At 45.3% G+C, this 22,792-nt stretch overlaps 32 non-coding genes across 32 annotated transcripts; all 32 read left to right on the forward strand.

The window, feature by feature from the left end:
* The first annotated feature begins 56 nt into the window (after positions 1-56).
* Positions 57-128, forward strand: TRNAW-CCA (transfer RNA tryptophan (anticodon CCA)). Its single transcript has one exon. It is a non-coding gene; the product is annotated as a tRNA-Trp (tRNA).
* Positions 129-678: 550 nt separating this feature from the next.
* Positions 679-751, forward strand: TRNAW-CCA (transfer RNA tryptophan (anticodon CCA)). Its single transcript has one exon. It is a non-coding gene; the product is annotated as a tRNA-Trp (tRNA).
* Positions 752-1,292: 541 nt separating this feature from the next.
* On the forward strand, positions 1,293-1,364 carry TRNAW-CCA (transfer RNA tryptophan (anticodon CCA)). Its single transcript has one exon. It is a non-coding gene; the product is annotated as a tRNA-Trp (tRNA).
* A 550-nt stretch (positions 1,365-1,914) lies between these two features.
* TRNAW-CCA (transfer RNA tryptophan (anticodon CCA)) lies at positions 1,915-1,986 on the forward strand. Its single transcript has one exon. It is a non-coding gene; the product is annotated as a tRNA-Trp (tRNA).
* Positions 1,987-2,527: 541 nt separating this feature from the next.
* Positions 2,528-2,599, forward strand: TRNAW-CCA (transfer RNA tryptophan (anticodon CCA)). Its single transcript has one exon. It is a non-coding gene; the product is annotated as a tRNA-Trp (tRNA).
* A 1,163-nt stretch (positions 2,600-3,762) lies between these two features.
* Positions 3,763-3,834, forward strand: TRNAW-CCA (transfer RNA tryptophan (anticodon CCA)). The gene has a single exon. It is a non-coding gene; the product is annotated as a tRNA-Trp (tRNA).
* Positions 3,835-4,384: 550 nt separating this feature from the next.
* Positions 4,385-4,456, forward strand: TRNAW-CCA (transfer RNA tryptophan (anticodon CCA)). The gene has a single exon. It is a non-coding gene; the product is annotated as a tRNA-Trp (tRNA).
* A 541-nt stretch (positions 4,457-4,997) lies between these two features.
* Positions 4,998-5,069, forward strand: TRNAW-CCA (transfer RNA tryptophan (anticodon CCA)). Its single transcript has one exon. It is a non-coding gene; the product is annotated as a tRNA-Trp (tRNA).
* Positions 5,070-5,619: 550 nt separating this feature from the next.
* Positions 5,620-5,691, forward strand: TRNAW-CCA (transfer RNA tryptophan (anticodon CCA)). The gene has a single exon. It is a non-coding gene; the product is annotated as a tRNA-Trp (tRNA).
* Positions 5,692-6,854: 1,163 nt separating this feature from the next.
* On the forward strand, positions 6,855-6,926 carry TRNAW-CCA (transfer RNA tryptophan (anticodon CCA)). The gene has a single exon. It is a non-coding gene; the product is annotated as a tRNA-Trp (tRNA).
* A 541-nt stretch (positions 6,927-7,467) lies between these two features.
* Positions 7,468-7,539, forward strand: TRNAW-CCA (transfer RNA tryptophan (anticodon CCA)). The gene has a single exon. It is a non-coding gene; the product is annotated as a tRNA-Trp (tRNA).
* A 550-nt stretch (positions 7,540-8,089) lies between these two features.
* On the forward strand, positions 8,090-8,161 carry TRNAW-CCA (transfer RNA tryptophan (anticodon CCA)). The gene has a single exon. It is a non-coding gene; the product is annotated as a tRNA-Trp (tRNA).
* Positions 8,162-8,702: 541 nt separating this feature from the next.
* TRNAW-CCA (transfer RNA tryptophan (anticodon CCA)) lies at positions 8,703-8,774 on the forward strand. Its single transcript has one exon. It is a non-coding gene; the product is annotated as a tRNA-Trp (tRNA).
* Positions 8,775-9,324: 550 nt separating this feature from the next.
* Positions 9,325-9,396, forward strand: TRNAW-CCA (transfer RNA tryptophan (anticodon CCA)). The gene has a single exon. It is a non-coding gene; the product is annotated as a tRNA-Trp (tRNA).
* Positions 9,397-10,559: 1,163 nt separating this feature from the next.
* Positions 10,560-10,631, forward strand: TRNAW-CCA (transfer RNA tryptophan (anticodon CCA)). Its single transcript has one exon. It is a non-coding gene; the product is annotated as a tRNA-Trp (tRNA).
* Positions 10,632-11,172: 541 nt separating this feature from the next.
* Positions 11,173-11,244, forward strand: TRNAW-CCA (transfer RNA tryptophan (anticodon CCA)). The gene has a single exon. It is a non-coding gene; the product is annotated as a tRNA-Trp (tRNA).
* A 550-nt stretch (positions 11,245-11,794) lies between these two features.
* On the forward strand, positions 11,795-11,866 carry TRNAW-CCA (transfer RNA tryptophan (anticodon CCA)). Its single transcript has one exon. It is a non-coding gene; the product is annotated as a tRNA-Trp (tRNA).
* A 541-nt stretch (positions 11,867-12,407) lies between these two features.
* TRNAW-CCA (transfer RNA tryptophan (anticodon CCA)) lies at positions 12,408-12,479 on the forward strand. The gene has a single exon. It is a non-coding gene; the product is annotated as a tRNA-Trp (tRNA).
* A 550-nt stretch (positions 12,480-13,029) lies between these two features.
* TRNAW-CCA (transfer RNA tryptophan (anticodon CCA)) lies at positions 13,030-13,102 on the forward strand. The gene has a single exon. It is a non-coding gene; the product is annotated as a tRNA-Trp (tRNA).
* A 541-nt stretch (positions 13,103-13,643) lies between these two features.
* TRNAW-CCA (transfer RNA tryptophan (anticodon CCA)) lies at positions 13,644-13,715 on the forward strand. Its single transcript has one exon. It is a non-coding gene; the product is annotated as a tRNA-Trp (tRNA).
* Positions 13,716-14,264: 549 nt separating this feature from the next.
* On the forward strand, positions 14,265-14,336 carry TRNAW-CCA (transfer RNA tryptophan (anticodon CCA)). The gene has a single exon. It is a non-coding gene; the product is annotated as a tRNA-Trp (tRNA).
* A 1,164-nt stretch (positions 14,337-15,500) lies between these two features.
* On the forward strand, positions 15,501-15,572 carry TRNAW-CCA (transfer RNA tryptophan (anticodon CCA)). Its single transcript has one exon. It is a non-coding gene; the product is annotated as a tRNA-Trp (tRNA).
* Positions 15,573-16,121: 549 nt separating this feature from the next.
* TRNAW-CCA (transfer RNA tryptophan (anticodon CCA)) lies at positions 16,122-16,193 on the forward strand. Its single transcript has one exon. It is a non-coding gene; the product is annotated as a tRNA-Trp (tRNA).
* Positions 16,194-16,734: 541 nt separating this feature from the next.
* Positions 16,735-16,806, forward strand: TRNAW-CCA (transfer RNA tryptophan (anticodon CCA)). Its single transcript has one exon. It is a non-coding gene; the product is annotated as a tRNA-Trp (tRNA).
* A 550-nt stretch (positions 16,807-17,356) lies between these two features.
* TRNAW-CCA (transfer RNA tryptophan (anticodon CCA)) lies at positions 17,357-17,428 on the forward strand. The gene has a single exon. It is a non-coding gene; the product is annotated as a tRNA-Trp (tRNA).
* Positions 17,429-17,952: 524 nt separating this feature from the next.
* TRNAW-CCA (transfer RNA tryptophan (anticodon CCA)) lies at positions 17,953-18,024 on the forward strand. The gene has a single exon. It is a non-coding gene; the product is annotated as a tRNA-Trp (tRNA).
* A 549-nt stretch (positions 18,025-18,573) lies between these two features.
* On the forward strand, positions 18,574-18,645 carry TRNAW-CCA (transfer RNA tryptophan (anticodon CCA)). The gene has a single exon. It is a non-coding gene; the product is annotated as a tRNA-Trp (tRNA).
* Positions 18,646-19,809: 1,164 nt separating this feature from the next.
* TRNAW-CCA (transfer RNA tryptophan (anticodon CCA)) lies at positions 19,810-19,881 on the forward strand. The gene has a single exon. It is a non-coding gene; the product is annotated as a tRNA-Trp (tRNA).
* Positions 19,882-20,431: 550 nt separating this feature from the next.
* On the forward strand, positions 20,432-20,503 carry TRNAW-CCA (transfer RNA tryptophan (anticodon CCA)). Its single transcript has one exon. It is a non-coding gene; the product is annotated as a tRNA-Trp (tRNA).
* Positions 20,504-21,028: 525 nt separating this feature from the next.
* TRNAW-CCA (transfer RNA tryptophan (anticodon CCA)) lies at positions 21,029-21,100 on the forward strand. Its single transcript has one exon. It is a non-coding gene; the product is annotated as a tRNA-Trp (tRNA).
* Positions 21,101-21,650: 550 nt separating this feature from the next.
* On the forward strand, positions 21,651-21,722 carry TRNAW-CCA (transfer RNA tryptophan (anticodon CCA)). The gene has a single exon. It is a non-coding gene; the product is annotated as a tRNA-Trp (tRNA).
* A 541-nt stretch (positions 21,723-22,263) lies between these two features.
* On the forward strand, positions 22,264-22,335 carry TRNAW-CCA (transfer RNA tryptophan (anticodon CCA)). Its single transcript has one exon. It is a non-coding gene; the product is annotated as a tRNA-Trp (tRNA).
* The last annotated feature ends 457 nt before the right edge of the window (positions 22,336-22,792 follow it).

Raw genomic sequence — 22,792 nt, forward strand, 5'->3', positions numbered from 1 at the left:
GTTGGGTTCTGGTGACAGACTCCCACTATATGGAATAAAAAAATAGTTCTTCTATCGTCTTCGTGGCGCAACGGTAGCGTGTCTGACTCCAGATCAGAAGGTTGCGTGTTCAAATCACGTCGGGGACAGTTCCCGTCTTTTTCATCATCTAGGAACCCAAAAAGGATCAACATGCTCCGTAATAAGACTTCCAGGAAAAAATCAATGTGCGTGTTCCTAAACTACTATGTCCTGTTCCTTCTTTATTCTACCACTTGGGAGTCTTGGAAAATTGTCTTTCTTCAAAATTCCTTTATCGCCCACTCACAATCGGGATGTCGCCAATGAAACTTGCTGTTAAATGGGGTAAATGGAACGCCCATTCATCCACCTTATGGGGCATTGGCCGCGTGTCTCGCTCCAGAAGAAAAGGCTACATTTTCAAATTATGCCGAGGTAGGCTGGGATTGGCATGATCGCGCCAAGCCAGAAATATGGTGAGTAGAAAGAGCTGGCTTGTTTTCTGGGGATCGCTTTACACTGGCGGCAAGATATCAACGCATGCCTATTTTTATCCTTTCTGAATTGGGGTAATATTTCTTTTATTCAAAATCATGATATTAATCAGAACGAGCAGATGATCAGCTTTTTATCGTTGATATTGGGTGCCAAAGAGGCTCTGTAAACAGTTGAGCCTGAGACCTCGTGGCGCAACGGTAGCGCTTCTGACTCCAGATCAGAAGGTTGCGTGTTCAAATCACGTTAGGGGTCATCTGTGCATTTTACCAGGAGAGTTCCAGCATGAGACTGATGTTCCTTTCTCTACAGCTAATATGTCCAAACGGTCTTTCTACCGCTCGTGTAAAAAAGACTTTCTTCAATAGTCGTCATTCAGTCGCTCAAGATCAGTGTTTAGTGATGGAAAAACGCTGTTAAAGGGAGTCTGTCACAGAACCCAGCGCCGAAGAGAGCTAGGTGAGGGTCAAGTGATTGAAAGAGTATCTTCCCCTTGCAAATTGCTGACTCCGTTGCCTAGCCCTCAAGGTTATAGTCAATATGTGCATGAGCCCTTTGGAGCAAGGAAGGATGTGAGGTTCACCTTTTCGAGCAACAGTAACGCCCTGGTGGCTCCAATGTGCTGATTTGCATATTGAAAAAAACAGCGTTAACCGGCTGCTTGAGGCAGCCATTCAAAAGGGTGAAGGAGTATCTGATTCGGGTGACCCTAAAATATCCGTTTGCTAGGGTTGTTGATTTGCTGGGTTCTGGTGACAGACTCCCACTATATGGAATAAAAAAATAGTTCTTCTATCGTCTTCGTGGCGCAACGGTAGCGTGTCTGACTCCAGATCAGAAGGTTGCGTGTTCAAATCACGTCGGGGTCAGTTCTCGTCGTTTTCATCATCTAGGAACCCAAAAAGGATCAAAATGCTCTGTAATAAGACTTCCAGGAAAAAATCAATGTGCGTGTTCCTAAACTACTATGTCCTGTTCCTTCTTTATTCTACCACTTGGGAGTCTTGGAAAATTGTCTTTCTTCAAAATTCCTTTATCGCCCACTCACAATCGGGATGTCGCCAATGAAACTTGCTGTTAAATGGGGTAAATGGAACGCCCATTCATCCACCTTATGGGGCATTGGCCGCGTGTCTCGCTCCAGAAGAAAAGGCTCCATTTTCAAATTATGCCGAGGTAGGCTGGGATTGGCATGATCGCGCCAAGCCAGAAATATGGTGAGTAGAAAGAGCTGGCTTGTTTTCTGGGGATCGCTTTACACTGGCGGCAAGATATCAACGCATGCCTATTTTGATCCTTTCTGAATTGGGGTAATATTTCTTTTATTCAAAATCATGATATCAATCAGAACGAGCAGATGATCAGCTTTTTATCGTTGATATTGGGTGCCAAAAAGGCTCTGCAAAAAGTCAAGCCCGAGACCTCGTGGCGCAACGGTAGCGCGTCTGACTCCAGATCAGAAGGTTGCGTGTTCAAATCACGTTGTGGTCATCTGTGCATTTTACCAGGAGAGTTCCAGCATGAGACTGATGTTCCTTTCTCTACAGCTAATATGTCCAAACAGTCTTTCTACTGCTCGTGTAAAAAAGTCTTTCTTCAATAGTCGTCATTCAGTCTCTCAAGATCAGCGTTTAGTGATGGAAAAACTATGTTAAAGGGAGTCTGTCACAGAACCCAGCGCCGAAGAGAACTAGGTGAGGGTCAAGTGATTGAAAGAGTATCTTCCCCTTGCAAATTGCTGACTCCGTTGCCTAGCCCTCAAGGTTATAGTCAATATGTGCATGAGCCCTTTGGAGCAAGGAAGGATGTGAGGTTCACCTTTTCAAGCAACAATAACGCCCTGGTGGCTCCAATGTGCTAATTTGCATATTGAAAAAAACAGCGTTAACCGGCTGCGGGAGGCAGCCATTCAAAAGGGGCAAGGAGTATCTGATTCGGGTGACCCTAACCTATCCGTTTGCTAGGGTTGTTGATTTGCTGGGTTCTGGTGACAGACTCACATTAAATGGATTAAAAAAATAGTTCTTCTATCGACCTTGTGGCGCAACGTTAGCGCGTCTGACTCCAGATCAGAAGGTTGCGTGTTCAAATCACGTCGGGGTCAGTTCCCGTCTTTTTCATCATCTAGGAACCCAAAAAGGATCAAAATGCTCCGTAATAAGACTTCCAGGAAAAAATCAATGTGCGTGTTCCTAAACTACTATGTCCTGTTCCTTCTTTATTCTACCACTTGGGAGTCTTGGAAAATTGTCTTTCTTCAAAATTCCTTTATCGCCCACTCACAATCGGGATGTCGCCAATGAAACTTGCTGTTAGATAGGGTAAATGGAACGCCCATTCATCCACCTTATGGGACATTGGCCGCGTATCTTGCTCCAGAAGAAAAGGCTCCATTTTCAAATTATGCCGAGGTAGGCTGGGATTAGCATGATCGCGCCAATCCAGAAATATGGTGAGTAGAAAGAGCTGGCTTGTTTTCTGGGGATCGCTTTACACTGGCGGCAAGATATCAACGCATGCCTATTTTGATCCTTTCTGAATTGGGGTAATATTTCTTTTATTCAAAATCATGATATCAATCAGAACGAGCAGATGATCAGCTTTTTATCCTTGATATTGGGTGCCAAAAAGGCTCTGTAAACAGTTGCGCCTGAGACCTCGTGGTGCAACGGTAGCGTGTCTGACTCCAGATCAGAAGGTTGCGCGTTCAAATCACGTTGGGGTCATCTGTGCATTTTACCAGGAGAGTTCCAGCATGAGACTGATGTTCCTTTCTCTACAGCTAATATGTCCAAACGGTCTTTCTCCCGCTCGTGTAAAAAAGTCTTTCTTCAATAGTCGTCATTCAGGCGCTCAAGATCAGCGTTTAGTGATGGAAAAACGCTGTTAAAGGGAGTCTGTCACAGAACCCAGCGCTGAAGAGAGCTAGGTGAGGGTCAAGTGATTGAAAGAGTATCTTCCCCTTGCAAATTGCTGACTCCGTTGCCTAGCCCTCAAGGTTATAGTCAATATGTGCATGAGCCCTTTGGAGCAAGGAAGGATGTGAGGTTCACCTTTTCAAGCAACAGTAACGCCCTGGTGGCTCCAATGTGCTGATTTGCATATTGAAAATAACAGCGTTAACCGGCTGCGGGAGGCAGCCATTCAAAAGGGGGAAGGAGTATTTGATTCGGGTGACCCTAACCTATCCGTTTGCTAGGGTTGTTGATTTGCTGGGTTCTGGTGACAGACTCACATTAAATGGAATAAAAAAATAGCTCTTCTATCGACCTCGTGGCGCAACGGTAGCGCGTCTGACTCCAGATCAGAAGGTTGCGTGTTCAAATCACGTCGGGGTCAGTTCCCTTCTTTTTCATCATCTAGGAACCCTAGAAGAATCAAAATGCTCTGTAATAAGACTTCCAGGAAAAAATCAATGAGCGTGTTCCTAAACTACTATGTCCTGTTCCTTCTTTATTCTACCACTTGGGAGTCTTGGAAAATTGTCTTTCTTCAAAATTCCTTTATCGCCCACTCACAATCGGGATGTCGCCAATGAAACTTGCTGTTAAATGGGGTAAATGGAACGCCCATTCATCCACCTTATGGGGCATTGGCCGCGTGTCTCGCTCCAGAAGAAAAGGCTCCATTTTTAACTTATGCTGAGGTAGGCTGGGATTGGCATGATCGCGCCAAGCCAGAAATATGGTGAGTAGAAAGAGCTGGCTTGTTTTCTGGGGATCGCTTTACACTGGCGGCAAGATATCAACGCATGCCTATTTTGATCCTTTCTGAATTGGGGTAATATATCTTTTATTCAAAATCATGATATCAATCAGAACGAGCAGATGATTAGCTTTTTATCCTTGATATTGGGTGCCAAAAAGGCTCTGCAAACAGTTGAGCCTGAGACATCGTGGCGCAACGGTAGCGCGTCTGACTCCAGATCAGAAGGTTGCGTGTTCAAATCACGTCGGGGTCATCTGTGCATTTTACCAGGAGAGTTCCTGCATGAGACTGATGTTCCTTTCTCTACAGCTAATATGTCCAAACGGTCTTTCTACCGCTCGTGTGAAAAAGTCTTTCTTCAATAGTCGTCATTCAGTCGCTCAAGATCAGCGTTTAGTGATGGAAAAACGCTGTTAAAGGGAGTCTGTCACAGAACCCAGCGCCGAAGAGAGCTAGGTGAGGGTCAAGTGATTGAAAGAGTATCTTCCCCTTGCAAATTGCTGACTCCGTTGCCTAGCCCTCAAGGTTATAGTCAATATGTGCATGAGCCCTTTGGAGCAAGGAAGGATGTGAGGTTCACCTTTTCGAGCAACAGTAACGCCCTGGTGGCTCCAATGTGCTGATTTGCATATTGAAAAAAACAGCGTTAACCGGCTGTGGGAGGCAGCCATTCAAAAGGGGGAAGGAGTATCTGATTCGGGTGACCCTAACCTATCCGTTTGCTAGGGTTGTTCATTTGCTGGGTTCGGGTGACAGATTCCCACTAAATGGAATAAAAAAATAACCCTTCTATCGACCTCGTGGTGCAACGGTAGCGCGTCTGACTCCAGATCAGAAGGTTGCGTGTTAAAATCACGTCGGGGTCAGTTCCCATCTTTTTCATCATCTAGGAACCCAAAAAGGATCAAAATGCTCTGTAATAAGACTTCCAGGAAAAAATCAATGTGCGTGTTCCTAAACTACTATGTCCTGTTCCTTCTTTATTCTACCACTTGGGAGTCTTGGAAAATTGTCTTTCTTCAAAATTCCTTTATCGCCCACTCACAATCGGGATGTCGCCAATGAAACTTGCTGTTAGATAGGGTAAATGGAACGCCCATTCATCCACCTTATGGGGCATTGGCCACGTGTCTCGCTCCAGAAGAAAAGGCTCCATTTTCAAATTATGCCGAGGTAGGCTGGGATTGGCATGATCGCGCCAAGCCAGAAATATGGTGAGTAGAAAGAGCTGGCTTGTTTTCTGGGGATCGCTTTACACTGGCGGCAAGATATCAACGCATGCCTATTTTGATCCTTTCTGAATTGGGGTAATATTTCTTTTATTCAAAATCATGATATCAATCAGAACGAGCAGATGATCAGCTTTTTATCGTTGATATTGGGTGCCAAAAAGGCTCTGCAAAAAGTCAAGCCCGAGACCTCGTGGCGCAACGGTAGCGCGTCTGACTCCAGATCAGAAGGTTGCGTGTTCAAATCATGTCGGGGTCATCTGTGCATTTTACCAGGAGAGTTCCAGCATGAGACTGATGTTCCTTTCTCTACAGCTAATATGTCCAAATGGTCTTTCTACCGCTCGTGTAAAAAAGTCTTTCTTCAATAGTCATCATTCAGTCGCTCAAGATCAGCGTTTAGTGATGGAAAAACGCTGTTAAAGGGAGTCTGTCACAGAACTCAGCGCCGAAGAGAGCTAGGTGAAGGTCAAGTGATTGAAAGAGTATCTTCCCCTTGCAAATTGCTGACTCCGTTGCCTAGCCCTCAAGGTTATAGTCAATATGTGCATGAGCCTTATGGAGCAAGGAAGGATGTGAGGTTCACCTTTTCGAGCAACAGTAACGCCCTGGTGGCTCCAATGTGCTGATTTGCATATTGAAAATAACAGCGTTAACCGGCTGCGGGAGGCAGCCATTCAAAAGGGGGAAGGAGTATCTGATTCGGGTGACCCTAACCTATCCGTTTGCTAGGGTTGTTGATTTGCTGGGATCGGGTGACAGATTCCCACTAAATGGAATAAAAAAATAGCTCTTCTATAGACCTCGTGGCGCAACGGTAGCGCGTCTGACTCCAGATCAAAAGGTTGCATGTTCAAAGTACGTCGGGGTCAGTTCCCGTCTTTTTCATCATCTAGGAACCCAAAAAGGATCAAAATGCTCTGTAATAAGACTTCCAGGAAAAAATCAATGTGCGTGTTCCTAAACTACTATGTCCTGTTCCTTCTTTATTCTAACACTTGGGAGTCTTGGAAAATTGTCTTTCTTCAAAATTCCTTTATCGCCCACTCACAATCGGGATGTTGCCAATGAAACTTGCTGTTAAATGGGGTAAATGGAACGCCCATTCATCCACCTTATGGGGTATTGGCCGCGTGTCTCGCTCCAGAAGAAAAGGCTCCATTTTCAAATTATGCCGAGGTAGGCTGGGATTGGCATGATCGCGCCAAGCCAGAAATATGGTGAGTAGAAAGAGCTGGCTTGTTTTCTGGGGATCGCTTTACACTGGCGGCAAGATATCAACGCATGCCTATTTTGATCCTTTCTGAATTGGGGTAATATTTATTTTATTCAAAATCATGATATCAATCAGAACGAGTAGATGATCAGCTTTTTATCAATGATATTGAGTGCCAAAAAGGCTCTGCAAAAAGTTGAGCCTGAGACCTCGTGGCGCAACGGTAGCGCGTCTGACTCCAGATCAGAAGGTTGCGTGTTCAAATCACGTCGGGGTCATCTGTGCATTTTACCAGGAGAGTTCCTGCATGAGACTGATGTTCCTTTCTCTACAGCTAATATGTCCAAACGGTCTTTCTACCGCTCGTGTAAAAAAGTCTTTCTTCAATAGTCGTCGTTCAGTCGCTCAAGATCAGCGTTTAGTGATGGAAAAACGCTGTTAAAGGGAGTCTGTCACAGAACACAGCGCCGAAGAGAGCTAGGTGAGGGTCAAGTGATTGAAAGAGTATCTTCCCCTTGCAAATTGCTGACTCCGTTGCCTAGCCCTCAAGGTTATAGTCAATATGTGCATGAGCCCTTTGGAGCAAGGAAGGATGTGAGGTTCACCTTTTCGAGCAACAGTAACGCCCTGGTGGCTCCAATGTGCTGATTTGCATATTGAAAAAAACAGCGTTAACCGGCTGCGGGAGGCAGCCATTCAAAAGGGGGAAGGAGTATCTGATTCGGGTGACCCTAACCTATCCGTTTGCTAGGGTTGTTGATTTGCTTGGTTCTGGTGACAGACTCCCAATAAATGTAATAAAAAAGTAGCTCTTCTATCGACCTCGTGGCGCAACGGTAGCGCGTCTGACTCCAGATCAGAAGGTTGCGTGTTAAAATCACGTCGGGTTCAGTTCCAGACTTTTTCATCATCTAGGAACCCAAAAAGGATCAAAATGCTCCGTAATAAGACTTCCAGGAAAAAATCAATGTGCGTGTTCCTAAACTACTATGTCCTGTTCCTTCTTTATTCTACCACTTGGGAGTCTTGGAAAATTGTCTTTCTTCAAAATTCCTTTATCGCCCACTCACAATCGGGATGTCGCCAATGAAACTTGCTGTTAAATGGGGTAAATGGAACGCCCATTCATCCACCTTATGGGGCATTGGCCGCGTGTCTCGCTCCAGAAGAAAAGGCTCCATTTTTAACTTATGCAGAGGTAGGCTGGGATTGGAATGATCGCGCCAAGCCAGAAATATGGTGAGTAGAAAGAGCTGGCTTGTTTTCTGGGGATCGCTTTACACTGGCGGCAAGATATCAACGCATGCCTATTTTGATCCTTTCTGAATTGGGGTAATATTTCTTTTATTCAAAATCATGATATCAATCAGAACGAGCAGATGATCAGCTTTTTATCGTTGATATTGAGTGCCAAAAAGGCTCTGTAAACAGTTGAGCCTGAGACCTCGTGGCGCAACGGTAGCGCGTCTGACTCCAGATCAGAAGGTTGCGTGTTCAAATCACGTCAGGGTCATCTGTGCATTTTACCAGGAGAGTTCCAGCATGAGACTGATGTTCCTTTCACTATAGCTAATATGTCTAAACGGTCTTTCTACCGCTCGTGTAAAAAAGTCTTTCTTCAATAGTCGTCATTCAGTCGCTCAAGATCAGCGTTTAGTGATGGAAAAACGCTGTTAAAGGGAGTCTGTCACAGAACCCAGCGCCGAAGAGAACTAGATGAGGGTCAAGTGATTGAAAGAGTATCTTCCCCTTGCAAATTGCTGACTCCGTTGCCTAGCCCTCAAGGTTATAGTCAATATGTGCATGAGCCCTTTGGAGCAAGGAAGGATGTGAGGTTCACCTTTTCAAGTAACAGTAACGCCCTGCTGGCTCCAATGTGCTGATTTGCATATTGAAAAAATCAGCGTTAACCGGCTGCGGGAGGCAGCCATTCAAAAGGGGGAAGGAGTATCTGATTCGGGTGACCCTAACCTATCCGTTTGCTAGGGTTGTTCATTTGCTGGGTTCGGGTGACAGATTCCCACTAAATGGAATAGAAAAATAACCCTTCTATCGACCTCGTGGTGCAACGGTAGCGCGTCTGACTCCAGATCAGAAGGTTGCGTGTTAAAATCACGTCGGGGTCAGTTCCCATCTTTTTCATCATCTAGGAACCCAAAAAGGATCAAAATGCTCTGTAATAAGACTTCCAGGAAAAAATCAATGTGCGTGTTCCTAAACTACTATGTCCTGTTCCTTCTTTATTCTACCACTTGGGAGTCTTGGAAAATTGTCTTTCTTCAAAATTCCTTTATCGCCCACTCACAATCGGGATGTCGCCAATGAAACTTGCTGTTAGATAGGGTAAATGGAACGCCCATTCATCCACCTTATGGGGCATTGGCCACGTGTCTCGCTCCAGAAGAAAAGGCTCCATTTTCAAATTATGCCGAGGTAGGCTGGGATTGGCATGATCGCGCCAAGCCAGAAATATGGTGAGTAGAAAGAGCTGGCTTGTTTTCTGGGGATCGCTTTACACTGGCGGCAAGATATCAACGCATGCCTATTTTGATCCTTTCTGAATTGGGGTAATATTTCTTTTATTCAAAATCATGATATCAATCAGAACGAGCAGATGATCAGCTTTTTATCGTTGATATTGGGTGCCAAAAAGGCTCTGCAAAAAGTCAAGCCCGAGACCTCGTGGCGCAACGGTAGCGCGTCTGACTCCAGATCAGAAGGTTGCGTGTTCAAATCATGTCGGGGTCATCTGTGCATTTTACCAGGAGAGTTCCAGCATGAGACTGATGTTCCTTTCTCTACAGCTAATATGTCCAAACGGTCTTTCTACCGCTCGTGTAAAAAAGTCTTTCTTCAATAGTCATCATTCAGTCGCTCAAGATCAGCGTTTAGTGATGGAAAAACGCTGTTAAAGGGAGTCTGTCACAGAACTCAGCGCCGAAGAGAGCTAGGTGAGGGTCAAGTGATTGAAAGAGTATCTTCCCCTTGCAAATTGCTGACTCCGTTGCCTAGCCCTCAAGGTTATAGTCAATATGTGCATGAGCCTTATGGAGCAAGGAAGGATGTGAGGTTCACCTTTTCGAGCAACAGTAACGCCCTGGTGGCTCCAATGTGCTGATTTGCATATTGAAAAAAACAGCGTTAACCGGCTGCGGGAGGCAGCCATTCAAAAGGGGGAAGGAGTATCTGATTCGGGTGACCCTAACCTATCCGTTTGCTAGGGTTGTTGATTTGCTGGGATCGGGTGACAGATTCCCACTAAATGGAATAAAAAAATAGCTCTTCTATCGACCTCGTGGTGCAACGGTAGCGCGTCTGACTCCAGATCAGAAGGTTGCATGTTCAAAGTACGTCGGGGTCAGTTCCCGTCTTTTTCATCATCTAGGAACCCAAAAAGGATCAAAATGCTCTGTAATAAGACTTCCAGGAAAAAATCAATGTGCGTGTTCCTAAACTACTATGTCCTGTTCCTTCTTTATTCTAACACTTGGGAGTCTTGGAAAATTGTCTTTCTTCAAAATTCCTTTATCGCCCACTCACAATCGGGATGTTGCCAATGAAACTTGCTGTTAAATGGGGTAAATGGAACGCCCATTCATCCACCTTATGGGGTATTGGCCGCGTGTCTCGCTCCAGAAGAAAAGGCTCCATTTTCAAATTATGCCGAGGTAGGCTGGGATTGGCATGATCGCGCCAAGCCAGAAATATGGTGAGTAGAAAGAGCTGGCTTGTTTTCTGGGGATCGCTTTACACTGGCGGCAAGATATCAACGCATGCCTATTTTGATCCTTTCTGAATTGGGGTAATATTTATTTTATTCAAAATCATGATATCAATCAGAACGAGCAGATGATCAGCTTTTTATCAATGATATTGAGTGCCAAAAAGGCTCTGCAAAAAGTTGAGCCTGAGACCTCGTGGCGCAACGGTAGCGCGTCTGACTCCAGATCAGAAGGTTGCGTGTTCAAATCACGTCGGGGTCATCTGTGCATTTTACCAGGAGAGTTCCTGCATGAGACTGATGTTCCTTTCTCTACAGCTAATATGTCCAAACGGTCTTTCTACCGCTCGTGTAAAAAAGTCTTTCTTCAATAGTCGTCGTTCAGTCGCTCAAGATCAGCGTTTAGTGATGGAAAAACGCTGTTAAAGGGAGTCTGTCACAGAACACAGCGCCGAAGAGAGCTAGGTGAGGGTCAAGTGATTGAAAGAGTATCTTCCCCTTGCAAATTGCTGACTCCGTTGCCTAGCCCTCAAGGTTATAGTCAATATGTGCATGAGCCCTTTGGAGCAAGGAAGGATGTGAGGTTCACCTTTTCGAGCAACAGTAACGCCCTGGTGGCTCCAATGTGCTGATTTGCATATTGAAAAAAACAGCGTTAACCGGCTGCGAGAGGCAGCCATTCAAAAGGGGGAAGGAGTATCTGATTCGGGTGACCCTAACCTATCCGTTTGCTAGGGTTGTTGATTTGCTTGGTTCTGGTGACAGACTCCCAATAAATGTAATAAAAAAGTAGCTCTTCTATCGACCTCGTGGCGCAACGGTAGCGCGTCTGACTCCAGATCAGAAGGTTGCGTGTTCAAATCACGTCGGGTTCAGTTCCAGACTTTTTCATCATCTAGGAACCCTAAAAGGATCAAAATGCTCCGTAATAAGACTTCCAGGAAAAAATCAATGTGCGTGTTCCTAAACTACTATGTCCTGTTCCTTCTTTATTCTACCACTTGGGAGTCTTGGAAAATTGTCTTTCTTCAAAATTCCTTTATCGCCCACTCACAATCGGGATGTCGCCAATGAAACTTGCTGTTAAATGGGGTAAATGGAACGCCCATTCATCCACCTTATGGGGCATTGGCCGCGTGTCTCGCTCCAGAAGAAAAGGCTCCATTTTCAAATTATGCCGAGGTAGGCTGGGATTGGCATGATCGCGCCAAGCCAGAAATATGGTGAGTAGAAAGAGCTGGCTTGTTTTCTGGGGATCGCTTTACACTGGTGGCAAGATATCAACGCATGCCTATTTTGATCCTTTCTGAATTGGGGTAATATTTCTTTTATTCAAAATCATGATATCAATCAGAACGAGCAGATGATCAGCTTTTTATCGTTGATATTGAGTGCCAAAAAGGCTCTGCAAAAAGTCAAGCCCGAGACCTCGTGGCGCAACGGTAGCGCGTCTGACTCCAGATCAGAAGGTTGCGTGTTCAAATCACGTCGGGGTCATCTGTGCATTTTACCAGGAGAGTTCCAGCATGAGACTGATGTTCCTTTCTCTACAGCTAATACGTCCAAACAGTCTTTCTACCGCTCGTGTAAAAAAGTCTTTCTTCAATAGTCGTCATTCAGTCGCTCAAGATCAGCGTTTAGTGATGGAAAAACGCTGTTAAAGGGAGTCTGTCACAGAACCCAGCGCCGAAGAGAACTAGGTGAGGGTCAAGTGATTGAAAGAGTATCTTCCCCTTGCAAATTGCTGACTCCGTTGCCTAGCCCTCAAGGTTATAGTCAATATGTGCATGAGCCCTTTGGAGCAAGGAAGGATGTGAGGTTCACCTTTTCGAGCAACAATAACGCCCTGGTGGCTCCAATGTGCTGATTTGCATATTGAAAAAAACAGCGTTAACCGGCTGCGGGAGGCAGCCATTCAAAAGGGGGAAGGAGTATCTGATTCGGGTGACCCTAACCTATCCGTTTGCTAGGGTTGTTGATTTGCTGGGTTCTGGTGACAGACTCACATTAAATGGATTAAAAAAATAGCTCTTCTATCGACCTTGTGGCGCAACGGTAGCGCGTCTGACTCCAGATCAGAAGGTTGCGTGTTCAAATCACGTCGGGGTCAGTTCCCGTCTTTTTCATCATCTAGGAACCCAAAAAGGATCAAAATGCTCCGTAATAAGACTTCCAGGAAAAAATCAATGTGCGTGTTCCTAAACTACTATGTCCTGTTCCTTCTTTATTCTACCACTTGGGAGTCTTGGAAAATTGTCTTTCTTCAAAATTCCTTTATCGCCCACTCACATTTGGGATGTCGCCAATGAAACTTGCTGTTAAATGGGGTAAATGGAACGCCCATTCATCCACCTTATGGGGCATTGGCCGCGTGTCTCGCTCCAGAAGAAAAGGCTCCATTTTCAAATTAGGCCGAGGTAGGCTGGGATTGGCATGATCGCGCCAAGCCAGAAATATGGTGAGTAGAAAGAGCTGGCTTGTTTTCTGGGGATCGCTTTACACTGGCGGCAAGATATCAACGCATGCCTATTTTGATCCTTTCTGAATTGGGGTAATATTTCTTTTATTCAAAATCATGATATCAATCAGAACGAGCAGATGATCAGCTTTTTATTGTTGATATTGGGTGCCACAAAGGCTCTGTAAACAGTCGACACTGAGACCTCGTGGCGCAACGGTAGCGCGTCTGACTCCAGATCAGAAGGTTGTGTGTTCAAATCACGTCGGGGGTCATCTGTGCATTTTACCAGGAGAGTTCCAGCATGAGACTGATGTTCCTTTCTCTACAGCTAATATGTCCAAACGGTCTTTCTACCGCTCGTGTATTAAAGTCTTTCTTCAATAGTTGTCATTCAGTCGCTCAAGATCAGCGTTTAGTGATGGAAAAACGCTGTTAAAGGGAGTCTGTCACAGAACTCAGCGCCGAAGAGAGCTAGGTGAGGGTCAAGTGATTGAAAGAGTATCTTCCCCTTGCAAATTGCTGACTCCGTTGCCTAGCCCTCAAGGTTATAGTCAATATGTGCATGAGCCCTTTGGAGCAAGGAAGGATGTGAGGTTCACCTTTTCGAGCAACAGTAACGCCCTGCTGGCTCCAATGTGCTGATTTGCATATTGAAAAAATCAGCGTTAACCGGCTGCGGGAGGCAGCCATTCAAAAGGGGGAAGGAGTATCTGATTCGGGTGACCCTAACCAATCCGTTTGCTAGGGTTGTTGATTTGCTGGGTTCTGGTGACAGACTCCCACTAAATGGAATAAAAAAATAGCTCTTCTATCGACCTCGTGGCGCAACGGTAGCGCGTCTGACTCCAGATCAGAAGGTTGTGTGTTCAAATCACGTCGGGGTCAATTCCCGTCTTTTTTATCATCTAGGAACCCAAAAGGATCAAAATACTCCGCAATAAGACTTCCAGGAAAAAATCAATGTGCGTATTCCTAAACTACTATGTCCTGTTCCTTCTTCATTCTACCACTTGGGAGTCTTGGAAAATTGTCTTTCTTCAAAATTCCTTTATCGCCCACTCACAATCGGGATGTCGCCAATGAAACTTGCTGTTAAATGGGGTAAATGGAACGCCCATTCATCCACCTTATGGGGCATTGGCCGCGTGTCTCGCTCCAGCAGAAAAGGCTCCATTTTCAAATTATGCCGAGGTAGGCTGGGATTGGCATGATCGCGCCAAGCCAGAAATATGGTGAGTAGAAAGAGCTGGCTTGTTTTCTGGGGATCGCTTTACACTGGCGGCAAGATATCAACGCATGCCTATTTTGATCCTTTCTGAATTGGGGTAATATTTCTTTTATTCAAAATCATGATATCAATCAGAACGAGCAGATGATCAGCTTTTTATCGTTGATATTGGGTGCCAAAAAGGCTCTGTAAACAGTCGAGCCCGAGACCTCGTGGCGCAACGGTAGCACGTCTGACTCCAGATCAGAAGGTTGTGTGTTCAAATCACGTCGGGGTCAGTTCCTTTCTTTTTCATCAACTAGGACCCCAAAAAGGATCAAAATGCTCCGTAATAAGACTTCCAGGAAAAAACTCAATGTGCGTGATCCTAAACTACTATGTCCTGTTCCTTCTTTATTCTACCACTTGGGAGTCTTGGAAAATTATCTTTCTTCAAAACTCCTTTATCGCCCACTCACAATCGGGATGTCGCCAATAAAACTTGCTGTTAAATGGGGTAAATGGAACGCCCATTCATCCACCTTATGGGGCATTGGCCGCGTGTCTCGCTCCAGAAGAAAAGGCTCCATTTTCAAATTATGCCGAGGTAGGCTGGGATTGGCATGATCGCGCCAAGCCAGAAATATGGTGAGTAGAAAGAGCTGGCTTGTTTTCTGGGGATCGCTTTACACTGGCGGCAAGATATCAACGCACGCCTATTTTGATCCTTTCTGAATTGGGGTAATATTTCTTTTATTCAAAATCATGATATCAATCAGAACGAGCAGATGATCAGCTTTTTATCGTTGATATTGGGTGCCAAAAAGGCTCTGTAAACAGTCAAGCCCAAGACCTCGTGACGCAACGTTAGCGCGTCCGACTCCAGATCAGAAGGTTGCGTGTTCAAATCACGTCGGGGTCATCTGTGCATTTTACCAGGAGAGTTCCAGCATGAGACTGATGTTCCTTTCTCTATAGCTAATATGTCCAAACGGTCTTTCTACCGCTCGTGTAAAAAAGTCTTTCTTCAATAGTCGTCATTCAGTCGCTCAAGATCAGCGTTTAGTGGTGGAAAAACGCTGTTGAAGGGAGTCTGTCACAGAACCCAGCGCCGAAGAGAGCTAGGTGAGGGTCAAGTGATTGAAAGAGTATCTTCCCCTTGCAAATTGCTGACTCTGTTGCCTAGCCCTCAAGGTTATAGTCAATATGTGCATGAGCCCTTTGGAGCAAGGAAGGATGTGAGGTTCACCTTTTCGAGCAACAGTAACGCCCTGCTGGCTCCAATGTGCTGATTTGCATATTGAAAAAATCAGCGTTAACCGGCTGCGGGAGGCAGCCATTCAAAAGAGGGAAGGAGTATCTGATTCGGGTGACCCTAACCTATCCGTTTGCTAGGGTTGTTGATTTGCTGGGTTCGGGTTACAGATTCCCACTAAATGGAATAAAAAAATAGCTCTTCTATCGACCTCGTGGCGCAACGGTAGCGCGTCTGACTCCAGATCAGAAGGTTGCTTGTTCAAATCACGTCGGGGTCAGTTTTCGTCTTTTTCATCATCTAGGAACCCAAAAGGATCAAAATACTCCGTAATAAGACTTCCAGGAAAAAATCAATGTGCGTATTCCTAAACTACTATGTCCTGTTCCTTCTTCATTCTACCACTTGGGAGTCTTGGAAAATTGTCTTTCTTCAAAATTCCTTTATCGCCCACTCACAATCGGGATGTTGCCAATGAAACTTGCTGTTAAATGGGGTAAATGGAACGCCCATTCATCCACCTTATGGGGCATTGGCCGCGTGTCTCGCTCCAGAAGAAAAGGCTCCATTTTCAAATTATGCCGAGGTAGGCTGGGATTGGCATGATCGCGCCAAGCCAGAAATATGGTGAGTAGAAAGAGCTGGCTTGTTTTCTGGGGATCGCTTTACACTGGCGGCAAGATATCAACGCATGCCTATTTTGATCCTTTCTGAATTGGGGTAATATTTCTTTTATTCAAAATCATGATATCAATCAGAACGAGCAGATGATCAGCTTTTTATCGTTGATATTGAGTGCCAGAAAGGCTCTGTAAACAATCGAGAGCGAGACCTCGTGGCGCAACGGTAGCGCGTCTGACTCCAGTTCAGAAGGTTCCGTGTTCAAATCACGTCGGGGTCATCTGTGCATTTTACCAGGAGAGTTCCAGCATGAGACTGATGTTCCTTTCTCTACAGCTAATATGTCCAAACGGTCTTTCTACCGCTCGTGTAAAAAAGTCTTTCTTCAATAGTCGTCATTCAGTCGCTCAAGATCAGCGTTTAGTGATGGAAAAACGCTGTTAAAGGGAGTCTGTCACAGAACTCAGCGCCGAAGAGAACTAGGTGAGGGTCAAGTGATTGAAAGAGTATCTTCCCCTTGCAAATTGCTGACTCCGTTGCCTAGCCCTCAAGGTTATAGTCAATATGTGCATGAGCCCTTTGGAGCAAGAAAGCATGTGAGGTTCACCTTTTCGAGCAACAGTAACGCCCTGCTGGCTCCAATGTGCTGATTTGCATATTGAAAAAAACAGCTTTAACCGGCTGCGGGAGGCAGCCATTCAAAAGGGGGAAGGAGTATCTGCTTCGGGTGACCCTAACCTATCCGTTTGTTAGGGTTGTTGATTTGCTGGGTTCTGGTGACAGACTCCCACTAAATGGAATAAAAAAATAGCTCTTCTATCGACCTCGTGGCGCAACGGTAGCGCGTCTGACTCCAGATCAGAAGGTTGCTTGTTCAAATCACGTCGGGGTCAGTTCCCGTCTTTTTCATCATCTAGGAACCCAAAAAGGATCAAAATGTTCCGTAATAAGACTTCCAGGAAAAAATCAATGTGCGTGTTCCTAAACCACTATGTCCTATTCCTTCTTCATTCTACCACTTGGGAGTCTTGGAAAATTGTCTTTCTTCAAAATTCCTTTATCGCCCACTCACAATCGGGATGTCGCCAATGAAACTTGCTGTTAAATGGGGTAAATGGAACGCCCATTCATCCACCTTATGGGGCATTGGCTGCGTGTCTCGCTTCAGAAGAAAAGGCTCCATTTTCAAATTATGCCGAGGTAGGCTGGGATTGGCATGATCGCGCCAAGCCATAAATATGGTGAGTAGAGAGAACTGGCTTGTTTTCTGGGGATCGCTTTACACTGGCGGCAAGATATCAACGCATGCCTATTTTGATCCTTTCTGAATTGGGGTAATATTTCTTTTATTCAAAATCATTATATCAATCAGAACGAGCAGATGATCAGCTTTTTATCGTTGATATTGGGTGCCAAAAAGGCTCTGTAAACAGTCAAGCCCGAGACCTCGTGGCGCAACGGTAGCGCGTCTGACTCCAGATCAGAAGGTTGCGTTTTCAAATCACGTCGGGGTCATCTGTACATTTTACCAGGAGAGTTCCAGCATGAGACTGATGTTCCTTTCTCTACAGCTAATATACCGCTCGTGTAAAAAAGTCTTTCTTCAATAGTCGTCATTCAGTCGCTCAAGATCAGCGTTTAGTGGTGGAAAAACGCTGTTAAAGGGAGTCTGTCACAGAACCCAGCGCCGAAGAGAGCTAGGTGAGGGTCAAGTGATTGAAAGAGTATCTTCCCCTTGCAAATTGCTGACTCCGTTGCCTAGCCCTCAAGGTTATAGTCAATATGTGCATGAGCCCTTTGGAGCAAGGAAGGATGTGAGGTTCAACTTTTCGAGCAACAGTAACGCCCTGCTGGCTCCAATGTGCTGATTTGCATATTGAAAAAATCAGCGTTAACCGGCTGCGGGAGGCAGCCATTCAAAAGGGGGAAGGAGTATCTGATTCGGGTGACCCTAACCTATCCGTTTGCTAGGGTTGTTGATTTGCTGGGTTCTGGTGACAGACTCCCACTAAATGGAATAAAAAAATAGCTCTTCTATCGACCTCGTGGCGCAATGGTAGCGCGTCTGACTCCAGATCAGAAGGTTGCGTGTTCAAATCACGTCGGGGTCAATTCCCGTCTTTTTTATCATCTAGGAACCCAAAAGGATCAAAATACTCCGCAATAAGACTTCCAGGAAAAAATCAATGTGCGTATTCCTAAACTACTATGTCCTGTTCCTTCTTCATTCTACCACTTGGGAGTCTTGGAAAATTGTCTTTCTTCAAAATTCCTTTATCGCCCACTCACAATCGGGATGTCGCCAATGAAACTTGCTGTTAAATGGGGTAAATGGAACGCCCATTCATCCACCTTATGGGGCATTGGCCGCGTGTCTCGCTCCAGCAGAAAAGGCTCCATTTTCAAATTATGCCGAGGTAGGCTGGGATTGGCATGATCGCGCCAAGCCAGAAATATGGTGAGTAGAAAGAGCTGGCTTGTTTTCTGGGGATCGCTTTACACTGGCGGCAAGATATCAACGCATGCCTATTTTGATCCTTTCTGAATTGGGGTAATATTTCTTTTATTCAAAATCATGATATCAATCAGAACGAGCAGATGATCAGCTTTTTATCGTTGATATTGGGTGCCAAAAAGGCTCTGTAAACAGTCAAGCCCGAGACCTCGTGGCGCAACGGTAGCGCGTCTGACTCCAGATCAGAAGGTTGTGTGTTCAAATCACGTCGGGGTCAGTTCCTTTCTTTTTCATCAACTAGGACCCCAAAAAGGATCAAAATGCTCCGTAATAAGACTTCCAGGAAAAAACTCAATGTGCGTGTTCCTAAACTACGATGTCCTGTTCCTTCTTTATTCTACCACTTGGGAGTCTTGGAAAATTGTCTTTCTTCAAAATTCCTTTATCGCCCACTCACAATCGGGATGTCGCCAATAAAAGTTGCTGTTAAATGGGGTAAATGGAACGCCCATTCATCCACCTTATGGGGCATTGGCCGCGTGTCTCGCTCCAGAAGAAAAGGCTCCATTTTCAAATTATGCCGAGGTAGGCTGGGATTGGCATGATCGCGCCAAGCCAGAAATATGGTGAGTAGAAAGAGCTGGCTTGTTTTCTGGGGATCGCTTTACACTGGCGGCAAGATATCAACGCACGCCTATTTTGATCCTTTCTGAATTGGGGTAATATTTCTTTTATTCAAAATCATGATGTCAATCAGAACGAGCAGATGATCAGCTTTTTATCGTTGATATTGGGTGCCAAAAAGGCTCTGTAAACAGTCAAGCCCAAGACCTCGTGACGCAACGGTAGCGCGTCTGACACCAGATCAGAAGGTTGCGTGTTCAAATTTCGTCGGGGTCATCTGTACATTTTACCAGGAGAGTTCCAGCATGAGACTGATGTTCCTTTCTCTATAGCTAATATGTCCAAACGGTCTTTTTACCGCTCGTGTAAAAAAGTCTTTCTTCAATAGTCGTCATTCAGTCGCTCAAGATCAGCGTTTAGTGGTGGAAAAACGCTGTTGAAGGGAGTCTGTCACAGAACCCAGCGCCGAAGAGAGCTAGGTGAGGGTCAAGTGATTGAAAGAGTATCTTCCCCTTGCAAATTGCTGACTCCGTTGCCTAGCCCTCAAGGTTATAGTCAATATGTGCATGAGCCCTTTGGAGCAAGGAAGGATGTGAGGTTCACCTTTTCGAGCAACAGTAACGCCCTGCTGGCTCCAATGTGCTGATTTGCATATTGAAAAAATCAGCGTTAACCGGCTGCGGGAGGCAGCCATTCAAAAGGGGGAAGGAGTATCTGATTCGGGTGACCCTAACCTATCCGTTTGCTAGGGTTGTTGATTTGCTGGGTTCGGGTTACAGATTCCCACTAAATGGAATAAAAAAATAGCTCTTCTATCGACCTCGTGGCGCAACGGTAGCGCGTCTGACTCCAGATCAGAAGGTTGCTTGTTCAAATCATGTCGGGGTCATTTCCTGTCTTTTTCATCATCTAGGAACCCAAAAAGGATCAAAATGTTCCGTAATAAGACTTCCAGGAAAAAATCAATGTGCGTGTTCCTAAACTACTATGTCCTATTCCTTCTTTATTCTACCACTTGGGAGTCTTGGAAAATTGTCTTTCTTCAAAATTCCTTTATCGCCCACTCACAATCGGGATGTCGCCAATGAAACTTGCTGTTAAATGGGGTAAATGGAACGCCCATTCATCCACCTTATGGGGCATTGGCTGCGTGTCTCGCTTCAGAAGAAAAGGCTCCATTTTCAAATTATGCCGAGGTAGGCTGGGATTGGCATGATCGCGCCAAGCCAGAAATATGGTGAGTAGAAAGAACTGGCTTATTTTCTGGGGATCGCTTTACACTGGCGGCAAGATATCAACGCATGCCTATTTTGATCCTTTCTGAATTGGGGTAATATTTCTTTTATTCAAAATCATTATATCAATCAGAACGAGCAGATGATCAGCTTTTTATCGTTGATATTGGGTGCCAAAAAGGCTCTGTAAACAGTCGAGCCCGAGACCTCGTGGCGCAACGGTAGCGCGTCTGACTCCAGATCAGAAGGTTGCGTGTTCAAATCACGTCGGGGTCATCTGTGCATTTTACCAGGAGAGTTCCAGCATGAGACTGATGTTCCTTTCTCTACAGCTAATATACCGCTCGTGTAAAAAAGTCTTTCTTCAATAGTCGTCATTCAGTCGCTCAAGATCAGCGTTTAGTGGTGGAAAAACGCTGTTAAAGGGAGTCTGTCACAGAACCCAGCGCCGAAGAGAGCTAGGTGAGGGTCAAGTGATTGAAAGAGTATCTTCCCCTTGCAAATTGCTGACTCCGTTGCCTAGCCCTCAAGGTTATAGTCAATATGTGCATGAGCCCTTTGGAGCAAGGAAGGATGTGATGTTCACCTTTTCGAGCAACAGTAACGCCCTGCTGGCTCCAATGTGCTGATTTGCATATTGAAAAAATCAGCGTTAACCGGCTGCGGGAGGCAGCCATTCAAAAGGGGGAAGGAGTATCTGATTCGGGTGACCCTAACCTATCCGTTTGCTAGGGTTGTTGATTTGCTGGGTTCTGGTGACAGACTCCCACTAAATGGAATAAAAAAAGTAGCTCTTCTATCGACCTCGTGGCGCAACGGTAGCGCGTCTGACTCCAGATCAGAAGGTTGCTTGTTCAAATCACGTCGGGATCAGTTCCCGTCTTTTTCATCATCTAGGAACCCAAAAAGGATCAAAATATTTCGTAATAAGACTTCCAGGAAAAAATCAATGTGCGTGTTCCTAAACTACTATGTCCTATTCCTTCTTCATTCTACCACTTGGGAGTCTTGGAAAATTGTCTTTCTTCAAAATTCCTTTATCGCCCACTCACAATCGGGATGTCGCCAATGAAACTTGCTGTTAAATGGGGTAAATGGAACGCCCATTCATCCACCTTATGGGGCATTGGCCGCGTGTTTCGCTCCAGAAGAAAAGGCTCCATTTTCAAATTATGCCGAGGTAGGCTGGGATTGGCATGATCGCGCCAAGCCAGAAATATGGTGAGTAGAAAGAACTGGCTTGTTTTCTGTGGACCGCTTTACACTGGCGGCAAGATATCAACGCATGCCTATTTTGATCCTTTCTGAATTGGGGTAATATTTCTTTTATTCAAAATCATGATATCAATCAGAACGAGCAGATGATCAGCTTTTTATCGTTGATATTGGGTGCCAAAAAGGCTCTGTAAACAGTCGAGCCCGAGACCTCGTGGCGCAACGGTAGCGCGTCTGACTCCAGATCAGAAGGTTGTGTGTTCAAATCACGTCGGGGTCATCTGTGCTTTTTACCAGGAGAGTTCCACCATGAGACTGATGTTCCTTTCTCTACAGCTAATATGTCCAAACGGTCTTTCTACCGCTCGTGTATTAAAGTCTTTCTTCAATAGTCGTCATTCAGTCGCTCAAGATCAGCGTTTAGTGATGGAAAAACGCTGTTAAAGGGAGTCTGTCACAGAACCCAGCGCCGAAGAGAGCTAGGTGAGGGTCAAGTGATTGAAAGAGTATCTTCCCCTTGCAAATTGCTGACTCCGTTGCCTAGCCCTCAAGGTTATAGTCAATATGTGCATGAGCCCTTTGGAGCAAGGAAGGATGTGAGGTTCAACTTTTCGAGCAACAGTAACGCCCTGCTGGCTCCAATGTGCTGATTTGCATATTGAAAAAATCAGCGTTAACCGGCTGCGGGAGGCAGCCATTCAAAAGGGGGAAGGAGTATCTGATTCGGGTGACCCTAACCTATCCGTTTGCTAGGGTTGTTGATTTGCTGGGTTCTGGTGACAGACTCCCACTAAATGGAATAAAAAAATAGCTCTTCTGTCGACCTCGTGGCGCAACGGTAGCGCGTCTGACTCCAGAACAGAAGGTTGCGTGTTCAAATCACGTCGGGGTCAATTCCCGTCTTTTTTATCATCTAGGAACCCAAAAGGATCAAAATACTCCGCTTTAAGACTTCCAGGAAAAAATCAATGTGCGTATTCCTAAACTACTATGTCCTGTTCCTTCTTCATTCTACCACTTGGGAGTCTTGGAAAATTGTCTTTCTTCAAAATTCCTTTATCGCCCACTCACAATCGGGATGTCGCCAATGAAACTTGCTGTTAGATGGGGTAAATGGAACGCCCATTCATCCACCTTATGGGGCATTGGCCGCGTGTCTCGCTCCAGAAGAAAAGGCTCCATTTTCAAATTATGCCGAGGTAGGCTGGGATTGGCATGATCGCGCCAAGCCAGAAATATGGTGAGTAGAAAGAGCTGACTTGTTTTCTGGGGATCGCTTTACACTGGCGGCAAGATATCAACGCATGCCTATTTTGATCCTTTCTGAATTGGGGTAATATTTCTTTTATT

The sequence above is a fragment of the Leptodactylus fuscus genome, chromosome 5, assembly GCF_031893055.1.
Source record: "Leptodactylus fuscus isolate aLepFus1 chromosome 5, aLepFus1.hap2, whole genome shotgun sequence".
NCBI classification, from domain to species: Eukaryota; Metazoa; Chordata; class Amphibia; order Anura; family Leptodactylidae; genus Leptodactylus; species Leptodactylus fuscus.